At 37.2% G+C, this 17,863-nt stretch overlaps 1 protein-coding gene across 1 annotated transcript in view; it reads left to right on the forward strand.

The window, feature by feature from the left end:
* Positions 1-17,863, forward strand: part of sr (stripe) — a 1,127,550-nt gene that overhangs the window by 657,331 nt on the left and 452,356 nt on the right. Inside the window, exon 5 of the mRNA XM_069823631.1 lies at positions 17,704-17,798. The gene's annotated coding sequence lies outside the window, so the exon portion shown is untranslated. The remainder of the gene's footprint in view (positions 1-17,703; positions 17,799-17,863) is intronic.

Genomic DNA, 17,863 nt, shown 5'->3' on the forward strand with positions numbered 1-17,863 from the left:
CTTCCTGAAACTGACTTACGAAAAGTGTAAGTTTACGACTGAAATCCCGTAATTTATTCAACATATCAACAATGAAGAGAGATATTTAAATTGTTGAAGATTAATAAATTCTAACGCACCCTACCTCATGTAATAAAGCAACTTTCAAATTCTGAACCTTTTTACTGCGATCTTCACAAACAAAACCATCGTATCTGTATGTGTGGACTAGTAATGACGCATTATATTTCAAACTTTTGTGGCAGATAAGGCACTGAGTATTGACTCTAGCTCCTGTAAAAAAATAAGCATTTTCCCAAGCAATATTGAAAGGATTTGCCTCATGATCACTTTTCAGTCTTTTAGATTCCTCCAATATGTAGCCGTAGATAGGCAAAGTGAAATAGCTACTGATAATACACACTGCACCAGATACCTGCGTGGACTATCCTCTACCTATAGCAGGTCTAAATCATTCCGACGTACCTTTCCGGCGAGCTGTTAGACGGGTCTCCCGCTCCGAAGGAGCGGCCGCGCTCAATGAGCGCTGTTTGTGCAGGCCAATTTTAAATATTTCTCCTCCTCATCAATCCATTCATTCTCGTGTGATAACTATTAGATTATGCCCATTTTGTAATTTTCTCCTTCAAAATTATTTTACGTTACTTCAAACAGCACGGCGAAAATCAGTGTGTGACCAGTAGTCAACAGGCTTTGAGCTTTTATAGACATTCCCTCTCAACCTCAATATCACTCGCAAGGGTGTGCGTACCTTTTAATGGTTTCTCTTCTAATTTCCCTTTTCTTTCATCGTATTCACTTACTCGTCCTGCCTGTGGAAGTATTTACATAACACGTAGGCCTACATTTAATCCATCCTTACCTAAAGCCTGATTCACACGGGGATAGTTTACAGGAGTCAAGTGCTTGAAGTCTCTAAACTTGACGTCATATTTGTGATCACACGGAGACACTCAACTTGAAACAATGTTCCAAAAGTAAAAAACGCGCGCTGAATGTTGTATGCTTAAGGTACATTGTTTTAAGTTTATTTTTACCTTTTTTGCGAACCACTTCTACTTTAATGTTTTGGACAATTTGTTCCTTAAGTTTGGTAACAAGTTTCTGAAATAATTGCCTCTTGTTTAATTGTTATTAATATTGAAGTTTTCTCGTGCCGTACATTTCACGGAAGTTTGTACATCTAATGCAATTCTAAAAATAGGGTGTATAGATTTATTTTCATTTATTTACTTATTATGACTTACGGGAAAGTAGGTACACAGGCTAGATGCCCATAAAAGCACCTTCTTCACATACATTTAATTTATAATTATTAACAACTATTCACATGAACAGCAGTTATAAAATAGGTACCGTACTAATTAATATATGTAACTCATTAGCAATAGAAATAAAAGAAATGAAAACGTGAAAGAGATGTTGCTTATTATGATTAAAAAATCATAAATTTAATAAATCGATAATAAATTGCAGGGCCAAAACAAGGAAAAAGTTTTGATTTTTGTTTCGATCTAGAGATATTAAATACCAAATTTCTTCTACATATATATTTGGTGGGATATAAAATGGAATTAGTTTGAATATTTCATCGGACTCAGTATTATTTTTGTGCAAAATTTTCTGAGAAATATCATCGAGCAAGTCGTTGTTCTGTCATTGAGCTTATGGAAACCAAAAATGTATCTCAATAATCTAGTTGGGAACTGGAATGGACAATTATTTTGAAATTCTTAACTTTTTTTTTGCAACGAGGATTTCAAATTATTGTAGCATATTCCACTTGCTTCTAACCAGGTACAGGCCTAACCTAAAAACAGGTGGTTGTTTGAATAATTTCGAATTACAAATCCAAGTGATTTGTAAGCAGAATTAGTAATTATTTAAAATGTGGGGTGTGAAAGTTAAAATAATCTCAAATTTGATACCTAGATTAATTAGCTACTAATTTAAATAAACCATAAACGCACACTATTCACAATATCTGCTCGCAAATTGCTACAAGTTAGCATTCACACGAGGAAAGTGGTGGAGTCAATTTGATCACGTGATCGGAAAGTGGACACAAAAGCTGACGAGTCGTCAACTGAAATTCTGCTTGACCGCCAAGTCACAACTTGACTGTCTCGACCATATACCATGGGGAAAGTCGGAGGAAAGTCGAGTTGCTTCAAGCACTTCACTCCTATAAACTATCCCCGTGTGATTTGACCTTAATCTATCTAAAAAGTGTCCTTTGTAAAATGCACATTGTTAACACTAAGTATTACATTTATATAAAAGTGCTACATCCTGTAGCAATATGAAATGTAACCTGGCATACGTTTACGAGTATTACAGTAACTGGTCGTTATGCTTTTCTTGCACGAAACGATTCCTTATGTGTACTTCCCATGAACAGAATGAGTGACGTTAGGCGAATGAACTGAAATGGAGACATGCCAATTTTCGTTCTTGTATATTAGAATATTGTTTATACTGTCAAAAAACGTAGCAACGACAACAAATAACGTAAGGTAAGTAGGCCTACTGAACCACGAACAACACGTGGCGATCCTGGATCAGTTTGGATGAACTTGTATTACAACGCAGTGGCATGCAGTATGAGATGCGAAATAGGCGGCAAGACGGGCCAGATATATCTGTTCTATTTAAGACAGATACAAAACAGATCGAATGTGAAATTTTTAGGTATGTATCAAATATCAAGTATAAGGGCGATAAGAGTCTCAGTTCGTCATGGAATCACCTCACTCTCGTGTTATATTAGGGGAAAATCTCGAAAGAAATCGATTAGGGTAACCAACCCGAGCGGGATCCGATCCCACGCATGAAAGCAGCTCGCTAACCTCTAGATCACGCTGGTAGCTTTAGGCCTATAATCTTGCACAAATTCATTCATAGTATTCTGCCCAAGGGCAGGTCTTTCACTACAAATCCAGCATTCTCTAGCCTTTCTTATTTTCTGATTTCCTCTTAGTCTCCACATATGATCCATTATATCTTTATATCTTCGTATGATATTTTCTTCTGCCCCTAACTATTACATCATATATCCCATATGATGTAGGACGCTCAAGAGCTGGTCCAACTTCAGTACATGATGAACGTCTATAACGGTAGTGATATCGTAGAACAGACCTTGGTAAAATTACAAGTTAGGGTACACGATTTCGTACCACGTTTCAAATCACTGCAATGACTTATAAAATGAAAGAATAGTCTTAGAAACACGATGTGAAAGCTTTAAACCCAATAATTCGTTCCAAATTGTGTATTTTCTTATGAACAAAAATATCCTCTCGCAGACAAATTTCTATGTCATAACTAGGGCTGAAAACAAGTATTTGTTATAGGCTACGCTGCATCGTACGTAAAGCTCTGTGTTAACAAAATGCTTGTGTGCGCGCGCAACTCCGTAGTTACGATAACGACTGCTTGTACGGTCCGCTCCGTATGAATGAACTCATAACAAAACTTACATTTACAGAATTGCTTATGTTTCAAATTAATTAACTCGGAACAAATGTAAAATTAACAAAAAAAAATCATTATCAATGAAGTCCATCGCAATTTCCCCATGTTCTGAATTCAGTCCTCTTTACTATCTGTTCTTTGTTGGATTTTTGTTTCAGCATTCTGATACAATCTCACGTCACTCTAGCAGTTCTACTATTGAGGAGAGTCGGATGTTCACTCTCTCTGCTCCTTATAGACAGTAGAGACACCCGGCAACGGGACGCAGTTTGTAAACATTGTATATCGAAATTGGTTACTATTCTGATACCAATACTTTTCTCCAGCCCTAGTCATAACTACAAAATTTCTACAATATTACGTCAATTTTTCAACGTTACCAACTTATACAGAAGATTATGGTACTGCGTGAATGTCGTCAGCTCTACTATCACTTAGCTATTCCCCCAGTTAACCTAATCTAATTTCGTCACAGATCTTGGGGCTATGCGTCACAGATCTCGCACTTGTCACCTAACAGCTCAACAAATCCTCTCTAACCTTGACACAAATCTTGGCGTATCGTTATCCTGAAGCTATAATAATTATTTTCCCTTTGTACTTGTCTTTCTTTCGTTCTTTTCGCTTTCAGATGTTACCTCTACTGTTACTCTTATTACCAAAGCTCGGAACTTGGGGACTTGTGTCTTTGCACGTGGCTAAGCGACCGGACTTCAATGTCAACAAACTCCCGCTTCCAGCACGGAGGTACTGTCAGGTCTGCTATAAAAGTGGTTTCTGGCTGGAACAACATATTAGTAGTATTATGGTAGGTTGACATACGTAATTTTGTAGCATATATATATAATAAAAATAAACATGAGCAATTTATCAAATTTACTGTTCTGCTCTGCACATTTTATTGCAGTGTATGACTACGTACATTTGAAGATTTTCGAACCCATAACTTCTTCGCCTGTTAGTTAAATATGATTTGAAACGAAAGAAACTTACTTCCACGTCACATGAAGTGACGGAAGCAAACTTAAAATATTGAATGTTTTCACTGTCACTGTTCTCTGTTCGATTTTCAGCAGTTGCTAGCTGATTTCGTATCTGAGAAAGATAAGTATATCCTACATTTTTCTCGAAAATAGTTTTCAATTTGTATGTCACTACTGGGGCAAGTTTTCTACGACTTGAGCCATGGCTACGGACAAATTTCCCACCAATTTAATCTTTCAATGAATGCCCGTTTCCAGCGTCCAGTTTTGTGTCGCACAATTTACAAAATATAAACTCTCCATTCGAAGAAAATAATGTATCTCCTCCGAATTCCTCCAAGAAATTTTATACCTAAAATTTAAAGAAATGTATTTTCTAACTTCTATAATATACCCATTCGAATAACACGTATTTTCCAATTCCTCGAACAGGCCGTTTACCTGTAATTCTCTGAATATCATTGGCTTTGGCATGACACAGTTTCTTCGTCCGTCTTCCTGTCATTCGATGTGACCACTTTCTTAGTACATATGACTGTCCCTGAGCGCTTGCAGCGTGAGCTTTGTGTACGTTGTACCTGTAACCTTACTCATGTACACGACACACAAGTCCCCAAGTTCCGAGCTTTGCTTATTACGAAGAACCGTAGCGGGAGATTCTGCAACTCTGTGATGGTGATGTTAAGCCATTAGTGAAGTATAATATTTTTGTAGTTTTTTTAACGACGCTATATCATCTTAGCTACTAAATTATTTTGCGTCGATAGAATTGGTGATAGCGAAATAGTAGGAGAAATATGAGGCCGAGGATTCGCCATAGGTTACCTGACATTCGCCTTACGGTTTGGAAAAACCTGGGAAAAAACTCAACCAGGTGATCAGTCCAAGCGGGAATTGAACACAAGCCCGAGCGCAACTCCTGATCAGAAGGCAAGTGCCTCGCCAAATGAATTACGCCGGTGGCCTGTATAATGGTGTACTCTAACTTATCATTCACCCAACAGCCAAACAACATTCTAATACCTATGGTATAACTACAAATAAGTTCATTACGTTTAAGATTGTAAGGACTAAAATAGTGTCCCGTACTCATCCATTTCAAATTGTATGTTCAGCCCTCGGTGATTAATTTAGATTGTTTTCAATTGTTTGGTCCTGGCCGAGTGCGGTGTGAGTAATGAAGATCGTTTCTTTGTCTTTGATCTTGACCGCATGTATTCTTTGTACAGAATCATTAAATATTTTAAAATTTTTGCAATGTTCATGTACTTGATAATAAGTAATGGTAGATCGTTTTCGATTATTTTGTTTAGAGCGCATGTATTCTTTGTTGGGAAACAGTCGACAATAAATGAAAATGCATTATTTCAGCTTATATGATCCTTGGATCAAAGATTAGAAGTACCTCCCATTAATCGCTTAAATAAGCTGCAAAACTCTGGGAGACATGATTTCACGTAAGTGTACTAATGGTGGATAAATGTCGTGTGTGCCTCGGACGATTGTTATATTTAATTTATTTACGTGAGTATGGAGATATTTTTTGCAAAGCCACAAATTTAATTACTTACATAGCTTTAAAATTATACCTTCTTCATATAACAAAAAGCGTAAGTACTATTTTATGTAGGAATTAGTTCATCCTACGAGAATGTTATATTCCATCTATAGCTGTAGCTAGTGAGAAGCTAGATCCTTCTCATGCAAATGTGTTCTATTTGTCTAATAATACGAGTAAAAGACTCCTCAAATTAAGATTTTTGGATACTTTTGAAAGCTTACAATTTGTATTGATAGCTATTTATTTATACATTAAAATTTATCTTTAAAATATCTACAGTACCAGTGTTTCAAATTTCAAGATATTTAACAAGTTATTCTTAACGTTCTATTGTCATTACTTTATATTGCACAGATTGCAATTCAATATTACTTTATTGCATTCAAAATGAAAGCAGGTTATAACTATTTGGATAACTTAAAATCTGTAAAATTATATTAAACTGTATCGTTTACTTTGACTAAACATAAAAAAAATGCGCAAATTCGAAAGATATCTGTCATTCAGGGACTTCCGAGCTTTATCCATTTTATCACTGACGAAACCTAACCTATAATACTTCATATATCGGTACGAAATACATTATTATACGTGTACATTATGAATTATGGGCTACAAAACACATGGTTAGAGAAAGGAAGGCAAAATATTTTTTTTAAAGAACACGAAAGAAAAAATATATAATTTGATCCTACCTTTCAATCCAACGAAGATCTTCGATTAATTGACAACTTCAATAAGCACAAAATCTGAAGCATTCACAGCACTTGTAATAAAAGCTACCTGTTCAGACCCGAAGGTAGCAAAACAGAGTACTGGCAGAGTCAGCGAATCACGCAGCAACATGACTAGCCAAAGGGGAGGGGGTGGTTATAATGACAACGAATTACAAGGTCGAGCATGAAGAGGGGAGAGTTGTGTCACTGCGATGCTTGTCTGTCCATCCTGAACATACTTCCAGGACTTATGTAAAACTGTATACAAAGAAAACACGTTCACTCTTGTTTTTTTTTTCATTGGGTTATTTTGCGACGCTGTATCAACATCTAGGTTATTTAACGTCTGAATGAAATGAAGGTGATAATGCCGGTGAAGTGAGTCCGGGGTCCAGCACCGAAAGTTACTCAGCATTTGCTCGTATTGGGTTGAGGGAAAACCCCGGAAAAAACCTCAACCAGGTAACTTGCCCCGACCGGGATTCGAACCCGGGCCACCTGGTTTTGCGGCCAGACGCGCTGACCGTTACTCCACAGATGTGGACATTTACTCTTGTTCCCCAGCACTACGTGCATCTGTATAATGGCAATATATTATTCAATAAATATTTAAACGCAAATGTACAGGGACATCATTTTATTATTACTTCAATTTTTATTGTACCTGAGTTTTGGAATGTACTTCACTCCCACCCCTTCTACTAGTAAACTTCCAACCGTTCACGACACAGAGCCGAGGGCGCGTAAGCAGTACTGAGTTACTGAGTATAGTACGTTTCAGAAATATGTTCGCGATTTCCAGTGACGAAAGAGCTTTCAATATTGAATCATATTTTCGTACGGGTACTGTCGTCCGTTTCCCTATGTCGCATCCCGGTTTCCCCCACCTGCTTCTGTTCGCCCCTTTGTAAAGTCTACTAGCTGGGCTATCTTAGCTCTTTTCTGAAAACATTAATTTCTGTTAGGAATTGGACGTCTACGTAATATTATTCAAGTGTTTAAAATAACTTAAATAAAAGGGCCTCCTTAAGTAATTAACTGTCACGTGATTCCCCCCCCCTTTCTACAACCCTGCGACAAAACCAAATGAACGGACAGTAGATAGCATTTCTGAGTGATTTTATCTTTTCGGATCGGGCAGAAGTGAAGATTGAATTTACAGTACGTAAGGTACTCTTTTATAGAGTAGGTACAGAATTATTTCAACGTGAGTTACTCGTACGAAGGACGAAACAGGTAATTGGAATTAGGTACAATAGTCTATAGTGCGATAATATGCACAAAAGAACTGAAGCCTGTATCGAAATGAACAGCCACCATTTTCTAAAATGTGTTTAAATATCCATATTATAATTATTTTCCAATTTAACTTCATTCTCTATATAGTACGCTAATGTGCTGTAACAGTACAATATACACTGCATAATTAATACTTCCGAATGGATAGCTCAATTCGTGTGTAAAACACTAAGTGTTAATACAGTACTGTATTTTGATTAAACAAAAACTTAATGAAAATTATCAAACTCAAAATTGCGATATTTCCTAGTTTACATAAATGGATGAACCACTTTTCTTCCCTCCTATACCTAGTAAAGTGATTTGTATTTTACGCCAGTATCATCGAACTCCGTCGTGGAAAGGGTAGCAAACAGTGTTTCCTGTTTCAATCGTTAATAGAAAGGTATAGCCAGGTTAATATTAAAAATGTTAGTAAAAATAAAATGATGTCCCTGTATAAATTAAACGTTTATGTATGTCCTTTACAAATTAATATCCATTGTTTGTTTTACGTGATTAAAAGAGAATATGTTAAATCACTCCCGGCTGTGACAGGCTGGTCTTGAGCAACACCTATCACGTAAGCGTTCCTGGTTCGAGTCCTGCTCAGGCTTGAAATTTTTCATTGAACAATATAGAGTGGAAACTGTGACATACTGTAAGTCGAAGTGGGAGTTTTGTTTTTCCGACATTTTGCACTAGGTGGGAAGGCGAATTTTATCAACGAGTAGTTCACTACAATCCAGGGCAAATCAATCAATCAATCAATCTAAAGCGTATATTCAAAGCATATCAAAACCTTAAACCAGCGGTCATCAGCACAGAGCACGCTGGAGCTAGCGTCTTTTACCCGCGGAGAACACACTGCACTATAGTGCAATCTTAGCTGCTAGCGGGTATACTCTCTACCGCTTCCTGCTGCACGACGGGGCACACGGGACGGCTCCGCTTACCCTTTACCCATTTCAGCGGTTGCTGACGACCACTGCCCTAAACAAACCAAACCTAACCTGTCATTGATCTTAGACCTTACGAAAACTCACTTTCTACCCATCTACTTACGAAAATGCGTACAGGCTCATGCAACGCATAACCAAAAGCCAGAACTAAAAATTGTCACTAATCCTCGCCCTTACGAAAACTCGCTTTCTATCTATCTACGTACTGTATGTACCAAAAAGCGTAATATAAGGCATACAAAAAGCCTTAAGAAACCAATTCGCTTATTTTTGTTCAAATAACAGAAAAAGACGTCACAGAAAATATACAAACTATGAGAAATTTGGTGTGGTTATCTTCTGTTCGTAGTGTCCAAGCACAGTCACAAAGCTTTAGTTGTGAGGGTGATAGGAACAATAGACTGTGCCGCTACTATTTCGCATTGTCTGTAATGGGGCGATATAAGCGATCCTAGTGTTTAGCAACTACCTATGGAGCCATATTTACTACGTATTGAGCTTCGTGACTGTATATACTAGACTGTGGTCCAAGTATGAGATGTTCCTGCAAAAAGGATTGTAGAACCAAAACATGCAATTGTTTCAAACACGGTTAACTTACATACATATGCAATTCACCGTATCATTATGACCTCACCAAGTGATGAATAGTAGAATAGTATGGAAGTATATTTTTGAAACATTTCTTTGAGTTGCAGTGATGGAAATTATTTCGCTTTCTCAATTCATGATTTCAGAACGGTAAAAATGAAATGCAGCAATAGCGGTAATAATAACAGTAATTTTTTAACATATAAGTAATATTCATAAGGTATTCTTCAAAATTTGTTTGAAATATTTTTGAAACAACCAGGAGATCATTACTTCATAATTTTAATTGTTCAGATCCTATATTGTGACATCAAAAATTACCCTACTCGTAACATTTTTTTTACTGTGTCCTGTGTTTGTTTTAAATATTACTAGTTAATAATTTCTCATATTATCCTATATAGGCCTAATTATATAGCCTAATAATTTTATTATCTTATTATTAGCACTCAATCCAGCATTAGGGAGAATCGCTATCAACAAAACATTGAAGAAAGTTTATATAAACATGGCTCTCAAAAAACCCTTCGTTTTAGAGTTATTAAGGGGTTTCCCTGAAGAATAACCACTTTGAAATTATTTGTTTCGTGTAAAATGATGTAGACTTAAATCAGTTTATAGTTACTTTTATTGCTAACAAGCTAAGCGAGAGAATTAGAGAATGTATTACTAAATCCATTCGTCTCTCATGCTACAACAAGTCGTAGATACCATATAGGCTACAGGGTGTAAGGGGTATAAGTTCAATTATTTTAACTGATCATTGTTCATGTCATAAGGAAGAAAAAGTGTCCTCACAATTTTTTTATAATTGCAATATTTAACTAATTATTAAAATTTACAATATTAGATATTTGGAAACGTTGCTGGATGGAGTGGAGGGAGTTTACAAGTACAATGGTACAGCTGATACAGACATACCGGTACAAAAAAAAGATGCTCTGTTCTAATGCAGGGGTGGACCAGGACAACTGTTGTTTACATAAAATGAGCAGCAAATACAAACTTTCAATCTCATTAATAGAACATTAAAGTAAATTCCCATTTTATTTAACAATATTGGGAATATTGGTCCATTTTTATTGTACATCTAAAAAAAAAACAATAATGGTTTACTGCACAAAATCACACGAATTTTTTTTCATGCAACATTTTAATCTCTCCCGCTTCCATAAAGCAGTACTATTTTTAAAGAAATTTCTGTTTGTGAATTTTCGAAACGATGTAAGAAACTCCTAGTTTCTAATAATCGTTGAGAAACCGCTACAAAAGTTCGCCGATTAGGTAAACTCCATTGCGGAAAGCATTGACGGTACATCTTCTTGCCTCACTTGAATTACGACGACTTTCTCCATAAATTAATAACATATGATATTCTTAAACTGTGAATGACATTGTAAGTTGTTTATGAATACCTGGTACCGAACTGTCATCCACTCGGCAATATACCTATGGACAGGGAGCTTGAACTCAGCTGACATGTACGTACTGTACGTCTGTGCAGGGTACTGCCTGCTGAATACGTTGCCACCGTCTCTCACGCCAGAATATTAACAAATTTAAGCATGCATTTTTAGTTAATTTCACGAAAACGTAATAGAACACACAAATATTTATTTAAACTAATATTAACTCTTTGATAGATATATCTACTGATGTAAGAATAGTTTTCGTAATTTTACTAACGATATATGCAGTATAACGCGAATAAAATAAGAGAAGAAATATTTTTTTCTGGAAAAACTATCAAGTTTTGACCCTATGTTGTATGGACATTTTTTTTATTCTGAAGACCGTTCCCGACGACTGTGAAAAGGACGGCACTTATTCCTCTTACAACCTGTACACACGTTCCGTTGAAGGTGATAAATAAGGGTACAGAAGGTTTTAATAGGGAATGATATTCAAAATGATATGGCTAACTTCTTTCCTTACAGCATTTCTTCTTATAGTATCTTGTGGATTTTCGTTCACATTACGAAGAACTGTTCCAGGAACTCATAATTCCATACCTCTCTTGATCTTTCAGCATCTGAACCACTCCTCTGAAATCAATCTGTCCCTGTAAGCATTGCTGAATTCATGTAGAGTGTTCTTGTACAAGGCAACTGCTTGTCGGGGTACCTTTCTGCATAAAGTTCACGAGCTCCTAATGCATTTCCGTCTTCAAGAGAGTTTCATTCGCACGGGCAGGTAAAAACAGGTTTATGTCCGCGCGGGTTTCATTACTTCTCCTCTCCAGGACGCTGTAGAGGGGCTGACGAAGCAGTTTTTTTCCTACTGAACAAGGGTGACCACAGTCGAGTCTTCCACCCCGACAGCCCGAGTTCGATCCCCTGCTAGGTCGTGATGGAATTATAAATTTGTGGTGGACAAACAGACGTTACAGAGGGTTTTTTTTTTTTTTCGGGGTACTCTCGTTTTCCTCTTTCATTCAACCAACACTCTATCTTCCTGTCGTTTCATTTGGAATAGTTAACAATAGGTGAAGTCTTGGAGTCAGATGGTGATATAGGAAGGGCTTGCGACTCGGGCCCTGGGCCTTTTCAGGTTCTCGTTCTAGGATTGGCCCTGTTTCTGTCATATACGCATAGGGCGCAAAATGGGCTAAAACAGCGGTCGGCAAATGTAGTACAAATAGAACGCGACGTCCCAAACCTGCCGGCAGTGTTTAGCATACAGGATGAATAAGCTAGGTAGGTTTGCTGCGATCACTGTACAACGGCTGAAAGTATTAAAATGCGACCACTGGGCTGAAGCAAGCTTAAGTGCAAAGATCCATCCTAGGTCCGGCCTCGAAAAGCCAAGCCAGGGGTGACCACGAGCTCCAAGGGTGTTGCAAGAAGCAAATCGACATAGAATTTGCTATTGTTTTAGGACATTCATGTTATTCACCTTATGAAAAATTCCATTTGTTAAAGTTATGACAACACATCAATGGATATTATTCTGCGAGAGGAACGACCAAGTTAAAAAAAATTAACGAAATGAAGACGATGTTTAAAAAGAAATTTGACAGGTTAGCAATATTCGTTAACACCCAACGATTATCCCGTGCATAAACATTAATAAAATTAAATGTTTGATTACTCGTATGCTAATGATAATGATGATATAGAAATGGTGATGATGATGTAATGACAATAAACTTGACAACGATAACAATGAAAACAATGTTATGATGACTATTACACTTTTACCACGTCATACTACTTTTTACAAATAAAACGGTAAGGAACGACGCGTTTCAACCAATCATGCCTGATTATCCTACAATTTCTATCACCTTCCTAGCATTTGTTTTTATCACCTCTCTAGCATTTGTTTCTTTGTCAACAATGTACTTTCAATACTTATTGCCCGTTTCAGCTCACGTTACCCGCGGCGTCTTCTTGAACCATCCGTTACGTCATACAGTGTACAGTCGCGAGAGGATATTAGTCTATCAGTCTAGACTAGAGCAGCGTGAGGGACGTGTCTACAATCCGTTGAAGCATTTTAATACTGCATTAGTGAATTATTTAGTTGTATTATCATTGAATATACTGTGCATTGAATCGAACGGTACGTATTTATACTCCACTGAAGCATTTTAATACTGCATTAGTGATTCATTTAGTTGTAATATCTTTTAATATGCTGTGTATTGAATGAAACGTTTCGTGTTTACATGCCGTTGACACATTATAATACTGCATTAGTGATTTATTTAGTTGTAGTATCATTGAATACACTGTGCATTCAATCAAGTTCAGTTTAGGTTTTATGTAACCGAATTCATAAGATAGCCTAATATACTGTGTGGAATTTTCAGGGAAGGATTGTAATTGTGACAAAATATGGAAACTCCTCCAAAGAAGAAACCATCCCCGAAAGTGTACAATTCTCAAAGCAGGAAGATAATTTATAACGTATTGAAATTTTGTAGAGAGGAAAACAGGGCGGGTCTCATTCTGCCTTTAGCAAAAGCAGTAGAAAGAGCAGCAAAAGCCGTTGGGGTACCAATACTGTCTATAACATTGCAACACGTCCTGTACCATGTTTCCTACCCCCGCAACTCCGCTTGCTGCCTACAGTCACCGTAGTTCTGATGTAAACAGAGACGGTAGCGACATCACTCCGAGAGGTAACGTGAAGTGGAACAGGTAGTATACCTTTTAAAATGATTCATGTTTATTTCATAATTCTTAATTAAAACTTTTCTATCATTTATCTTGTTTATAGTATTACATACGTATAGTACATACATTAGTGTTTTACCCATGGGCAGGTCTTTCACTGCAAACCCAGCATTCTCCAATCTTTCCAATTTTCTGCTTTCCTCTTAGTCTCCGCATATGATCCACATATCTTAATGTCGTCTATCATCTGATATCTTCTTCTGCCCCAAACTCTTCTCCCATTCACCATTCCTTCCAGTGCATCCTTCAGAAGGCAGTTTATTCTCAGCCAGTGATCCAACCAATTAATTTTTCTCTTTCTGATTATTTTTACCATTATTCTTTCGTCACTCACTCTTTCCAACACAACTTCATTTCTTATTCTGTCTGTCCACTTCAAACGCTCCATTCTTCTCCATATCCATATTTCAAATGCTTCTATTCGTTTCTCTTCATTTCGTCGTAATGTTCATGTTTCTACCCCATATAATGCCACACTCCACACAAAGCAATTCACTAGTCTCTTCCTTAGTTATTTTTTCCAGAGGTCGGTAGAAGAATTTCCTTTTTCTGTTAAAAGCTACCTTTGCCAATCCCATCCTCCTTTTGACTTCCTGGCTGCAGCTCATGTTACTGCTTATAGTAGATCCCAAGTATTTGAAGCTGTTCACTTGCTCTACTGCCTCATTCAGAATTCGCAAGTTTACCTTCTTTATTTTCCTTGCGATAACCATAGTCTTCGTTTTGCTGGCATTTATCTTCATTCCATACTGTTCACAGCTGTCATTTAGCTCCAGTAGCACATCCCTTAGTATCATTTCCTTCTGCTAACAACGTCATATCATCAGCAAATCTTATGCACTTTATTCTTCTTCCTTCTACTTTTACCCCTCCAATGTTCTGAAAACAGTTCTTCACCAAATAATCCTAGTAGCCTAGACGTTGAACAGGGTAAATGATAAAGGGCATCCTTATCGTACTCTTCTCCCTATTTCACTTGCTTCAGACATTTCTTCTCCTATCCTGACTTCGACTCGTTGTTTGATATATAAGAAGGTAGGTTACTGAATAGCCTCCTATCTTTCCAATCGATATTTATTTTCTTCAGGATGTCCATCAGTTTATTCCAACTCACTCTGTCAAACGCCTTTTCTAGGTCCACAATACACTTCTTTATTCTTCTCGAAGTATCTTTCGCCGATTGTTCGTAGTAGTCCGATTGCATGCATTGTACCTTTTCCTTTTCTAAAGCCAAACTGCTCTTCTTCCAACTGTCCTTCCAGCTTAGAATATAAATGTCGATTCAGTATTCGCAGGAGAATCTTCGTCGAGTGCGATATCAGGCTGATAGTCCTGAACTTCTTACATTTCTTGGCATTATTTTTCTTCGGTATTGGCAGCAACACTGTCTCCTTGAAATCTTCAGGCCATTCGCCTCTCTCATATATTTCATTGCATAATGATAGAATTTCCTTCTCGTCTCCATTTATATTATTAAGGTTATGTTATAGCTTCTGCTGTATGAGATTATCAAAGATTGTTTAATAAGCATGATGGTAATTGAAGTGGAATACAACTGTTTTAATAAAAAATGAAACAATCAAACATTTTTCAAGACAGTATAGTATTTTCTTAAGTCAATTAACATTTTATTGTATTATAGTAGGCCTACTTTATTTCTTCTAATCTTTATATACTTTCTTCTAATCATGTAATAGTCAATTAAATCCCACTCGAGTTTTGATTTTCTCTAGATAAATCAAACCCTCTAGTGAGATTACTGTTGATAATTACAATGAAGACTGACAATGATGACAAATACGGAGATAATCTTAATACAAAGATGGCGATTGAGATGATAATGATGACGAAAGTGGTGACAACAATAGCAAAAACCATAACTTTGTTGATGACGACGACAGCAATGATAGCAGACTGTAATGGCGATAGTACGATGACGATGACTATGATCCGATTGTAGGGGCAAAGATGGAGATGGAGACTATGATGATAACGAAGACGATGATAACCATGACATCGATGATGGTGACGAGAGCTAATGACTATAATGATTACAGCAATAATAACGACAATGATAGTGGCGCCAGAAATGTCGACAGCGATAATAGTGATGATGGAAATTATAACAACAATGATAATGTAGACGGAAATGATTATAACGACAGCGATGATAGTGACGACGGATATGATGACTACAATGATAGTAACGACGAAAATGACGATAACGGCGGTTATAGTGGCAACGGAAATAATAACAGCCATGATTGTGACGACAGAAATGTCGACTGCAATGACTGTGATGGCGGAAATGATGAAAATGATAGTGACGATGGAATTATTCATAACGACTCCGATGATAGTGACGATGGAAATAATGATGACGGTGATGATTGTGACAACAGAAATATTGATAATGACGACGATGATAGTAAAGATGAAAATAATGACAACGACAGTGATGATGGAAATTATGACAGCGACGACAAGGACGATGGAAATGATGACAGTGATGACGGAAATCATTATGGTGACGGCGATGATAGTGACGAAGGAAGTAATGATATAGTCGGCGATGGTAGTGACGATGCAATTAGTGGTGACAGCGATGATAGTCACGAAGGAAGTGATGACAGTGATATTAGTGACAACGGAAATGATTATGGTGACGGCGATGATTGTGGCGACGGAAGTATTGACAATGACGGCGATGACAGACACGATGGAAATAATGATAGTGATGGTAGTGACGACGAAAATTATTATGGTGACGGCGGTGGTAGTGACGAGGGAAATATTGATAACGCCGGCGATGATAGTAACGATGAAAATAATGACAGTGATGATAGTGACGAAGGAAACGATGACAATGATGGTAGTGACGACAGAAATGATTATGGTGACGGCGATGATTGTGACAAGAAATATCTATAGCGACGGCGGTGATAGTGACGAGGCAAATAATGAAAATGACAAAAGAAATGATGACTTTGATGACAGAGACGATGAAAATGATGACAGTGATGGTAGTGACTATGAAAATGATTATGGTGACTGTGGTGATAGTGACGACAGAAGTATTGATGACGTCGGCGATGTTAGCGACGATGGAAGTAATTATGACAGCGACGATAGCGACGAAGTAAAGATGACAGCCTTGATAGTAACGACGGAAATAAAGACGACTATTATGCTGACGATTGAAATAACGGCGATGATAGTAATGACAAATAATTATGGTGGCAGTGATGATAGTGACCACTAAAATGTTAATAACGATGGCGATGACAGTGACGACGGAAGCGATTATGATAACGGCGATGATAGTCGGAATTATAACTACAGCGATGATGGTTATGACGAAAATAATTATGATAAATGCGATGATAGTGATAACATAAATGATTTTAATGATAGCGACAACGATGATAGTGATAACGTAAACGTTGATAACGTTGTGACAGCAATATAATGACGAAGGAAATGATGATCACGGCGATGAGAGTGACGGAGGAAATGATGGTGACAGCGATGATGGAAATGATGCCGGCGATAATAGTGATGACTGAAATTATGATGATGGCAGTAGGCTAATGACGATGAAAATAATGATAATGGTGGCGATAATGCTACAGAAGAAGGCAATGAAGCTAACGTTGACGGCATTGATAATGACAGTAATGGTGTCAACGACATTAATGATGATGACAGCAACGCTAATGATAACGTTAAAGATGACGACGAAGATAATGATGATGGCAACGGTGATAATGATTATGACAACGGTGATAATGATAATGATGATCAAGAAGGCGATAATAATAGAGATTAAGGTTGGCGGCGATGATAATCATCCGACTAATGATAATGAGGATAATGGCGATAATAATGATAATGATGAAAGTGGCAAACATGGCGAGGATAATGATAGTAATATGATCTATTATATTGTTACAGGAGGTGAAGTGTAGAATGAAGATGTCGTCCAGGGGATGACGGGGAAGAAGAGTCTTCAGGGACTCGGGAATGGAGCATCCTGACCCGGCCGTCTGGTGAGTAAATACAGTATAATGCAATTTAATGCCTATGGAGTGGAACAAATATTAGGAAAGCATAA

The sequence above is a fragment of the Periplaneta americana genome, chromosome 4, assembly GCF_040183065.1.
Source record: "Periplaneta americana isolate PAMFEO1 chromosome 4, P.americana_PAMFEO1_priV1, whole genome shotgun sequence".
Taxonomy (NCBI): Eukaryota; Metazoa; Arthropoda; class Insecta; order Blattodea; family Blattidae; genus Periplaneta; species Periplaneta americana.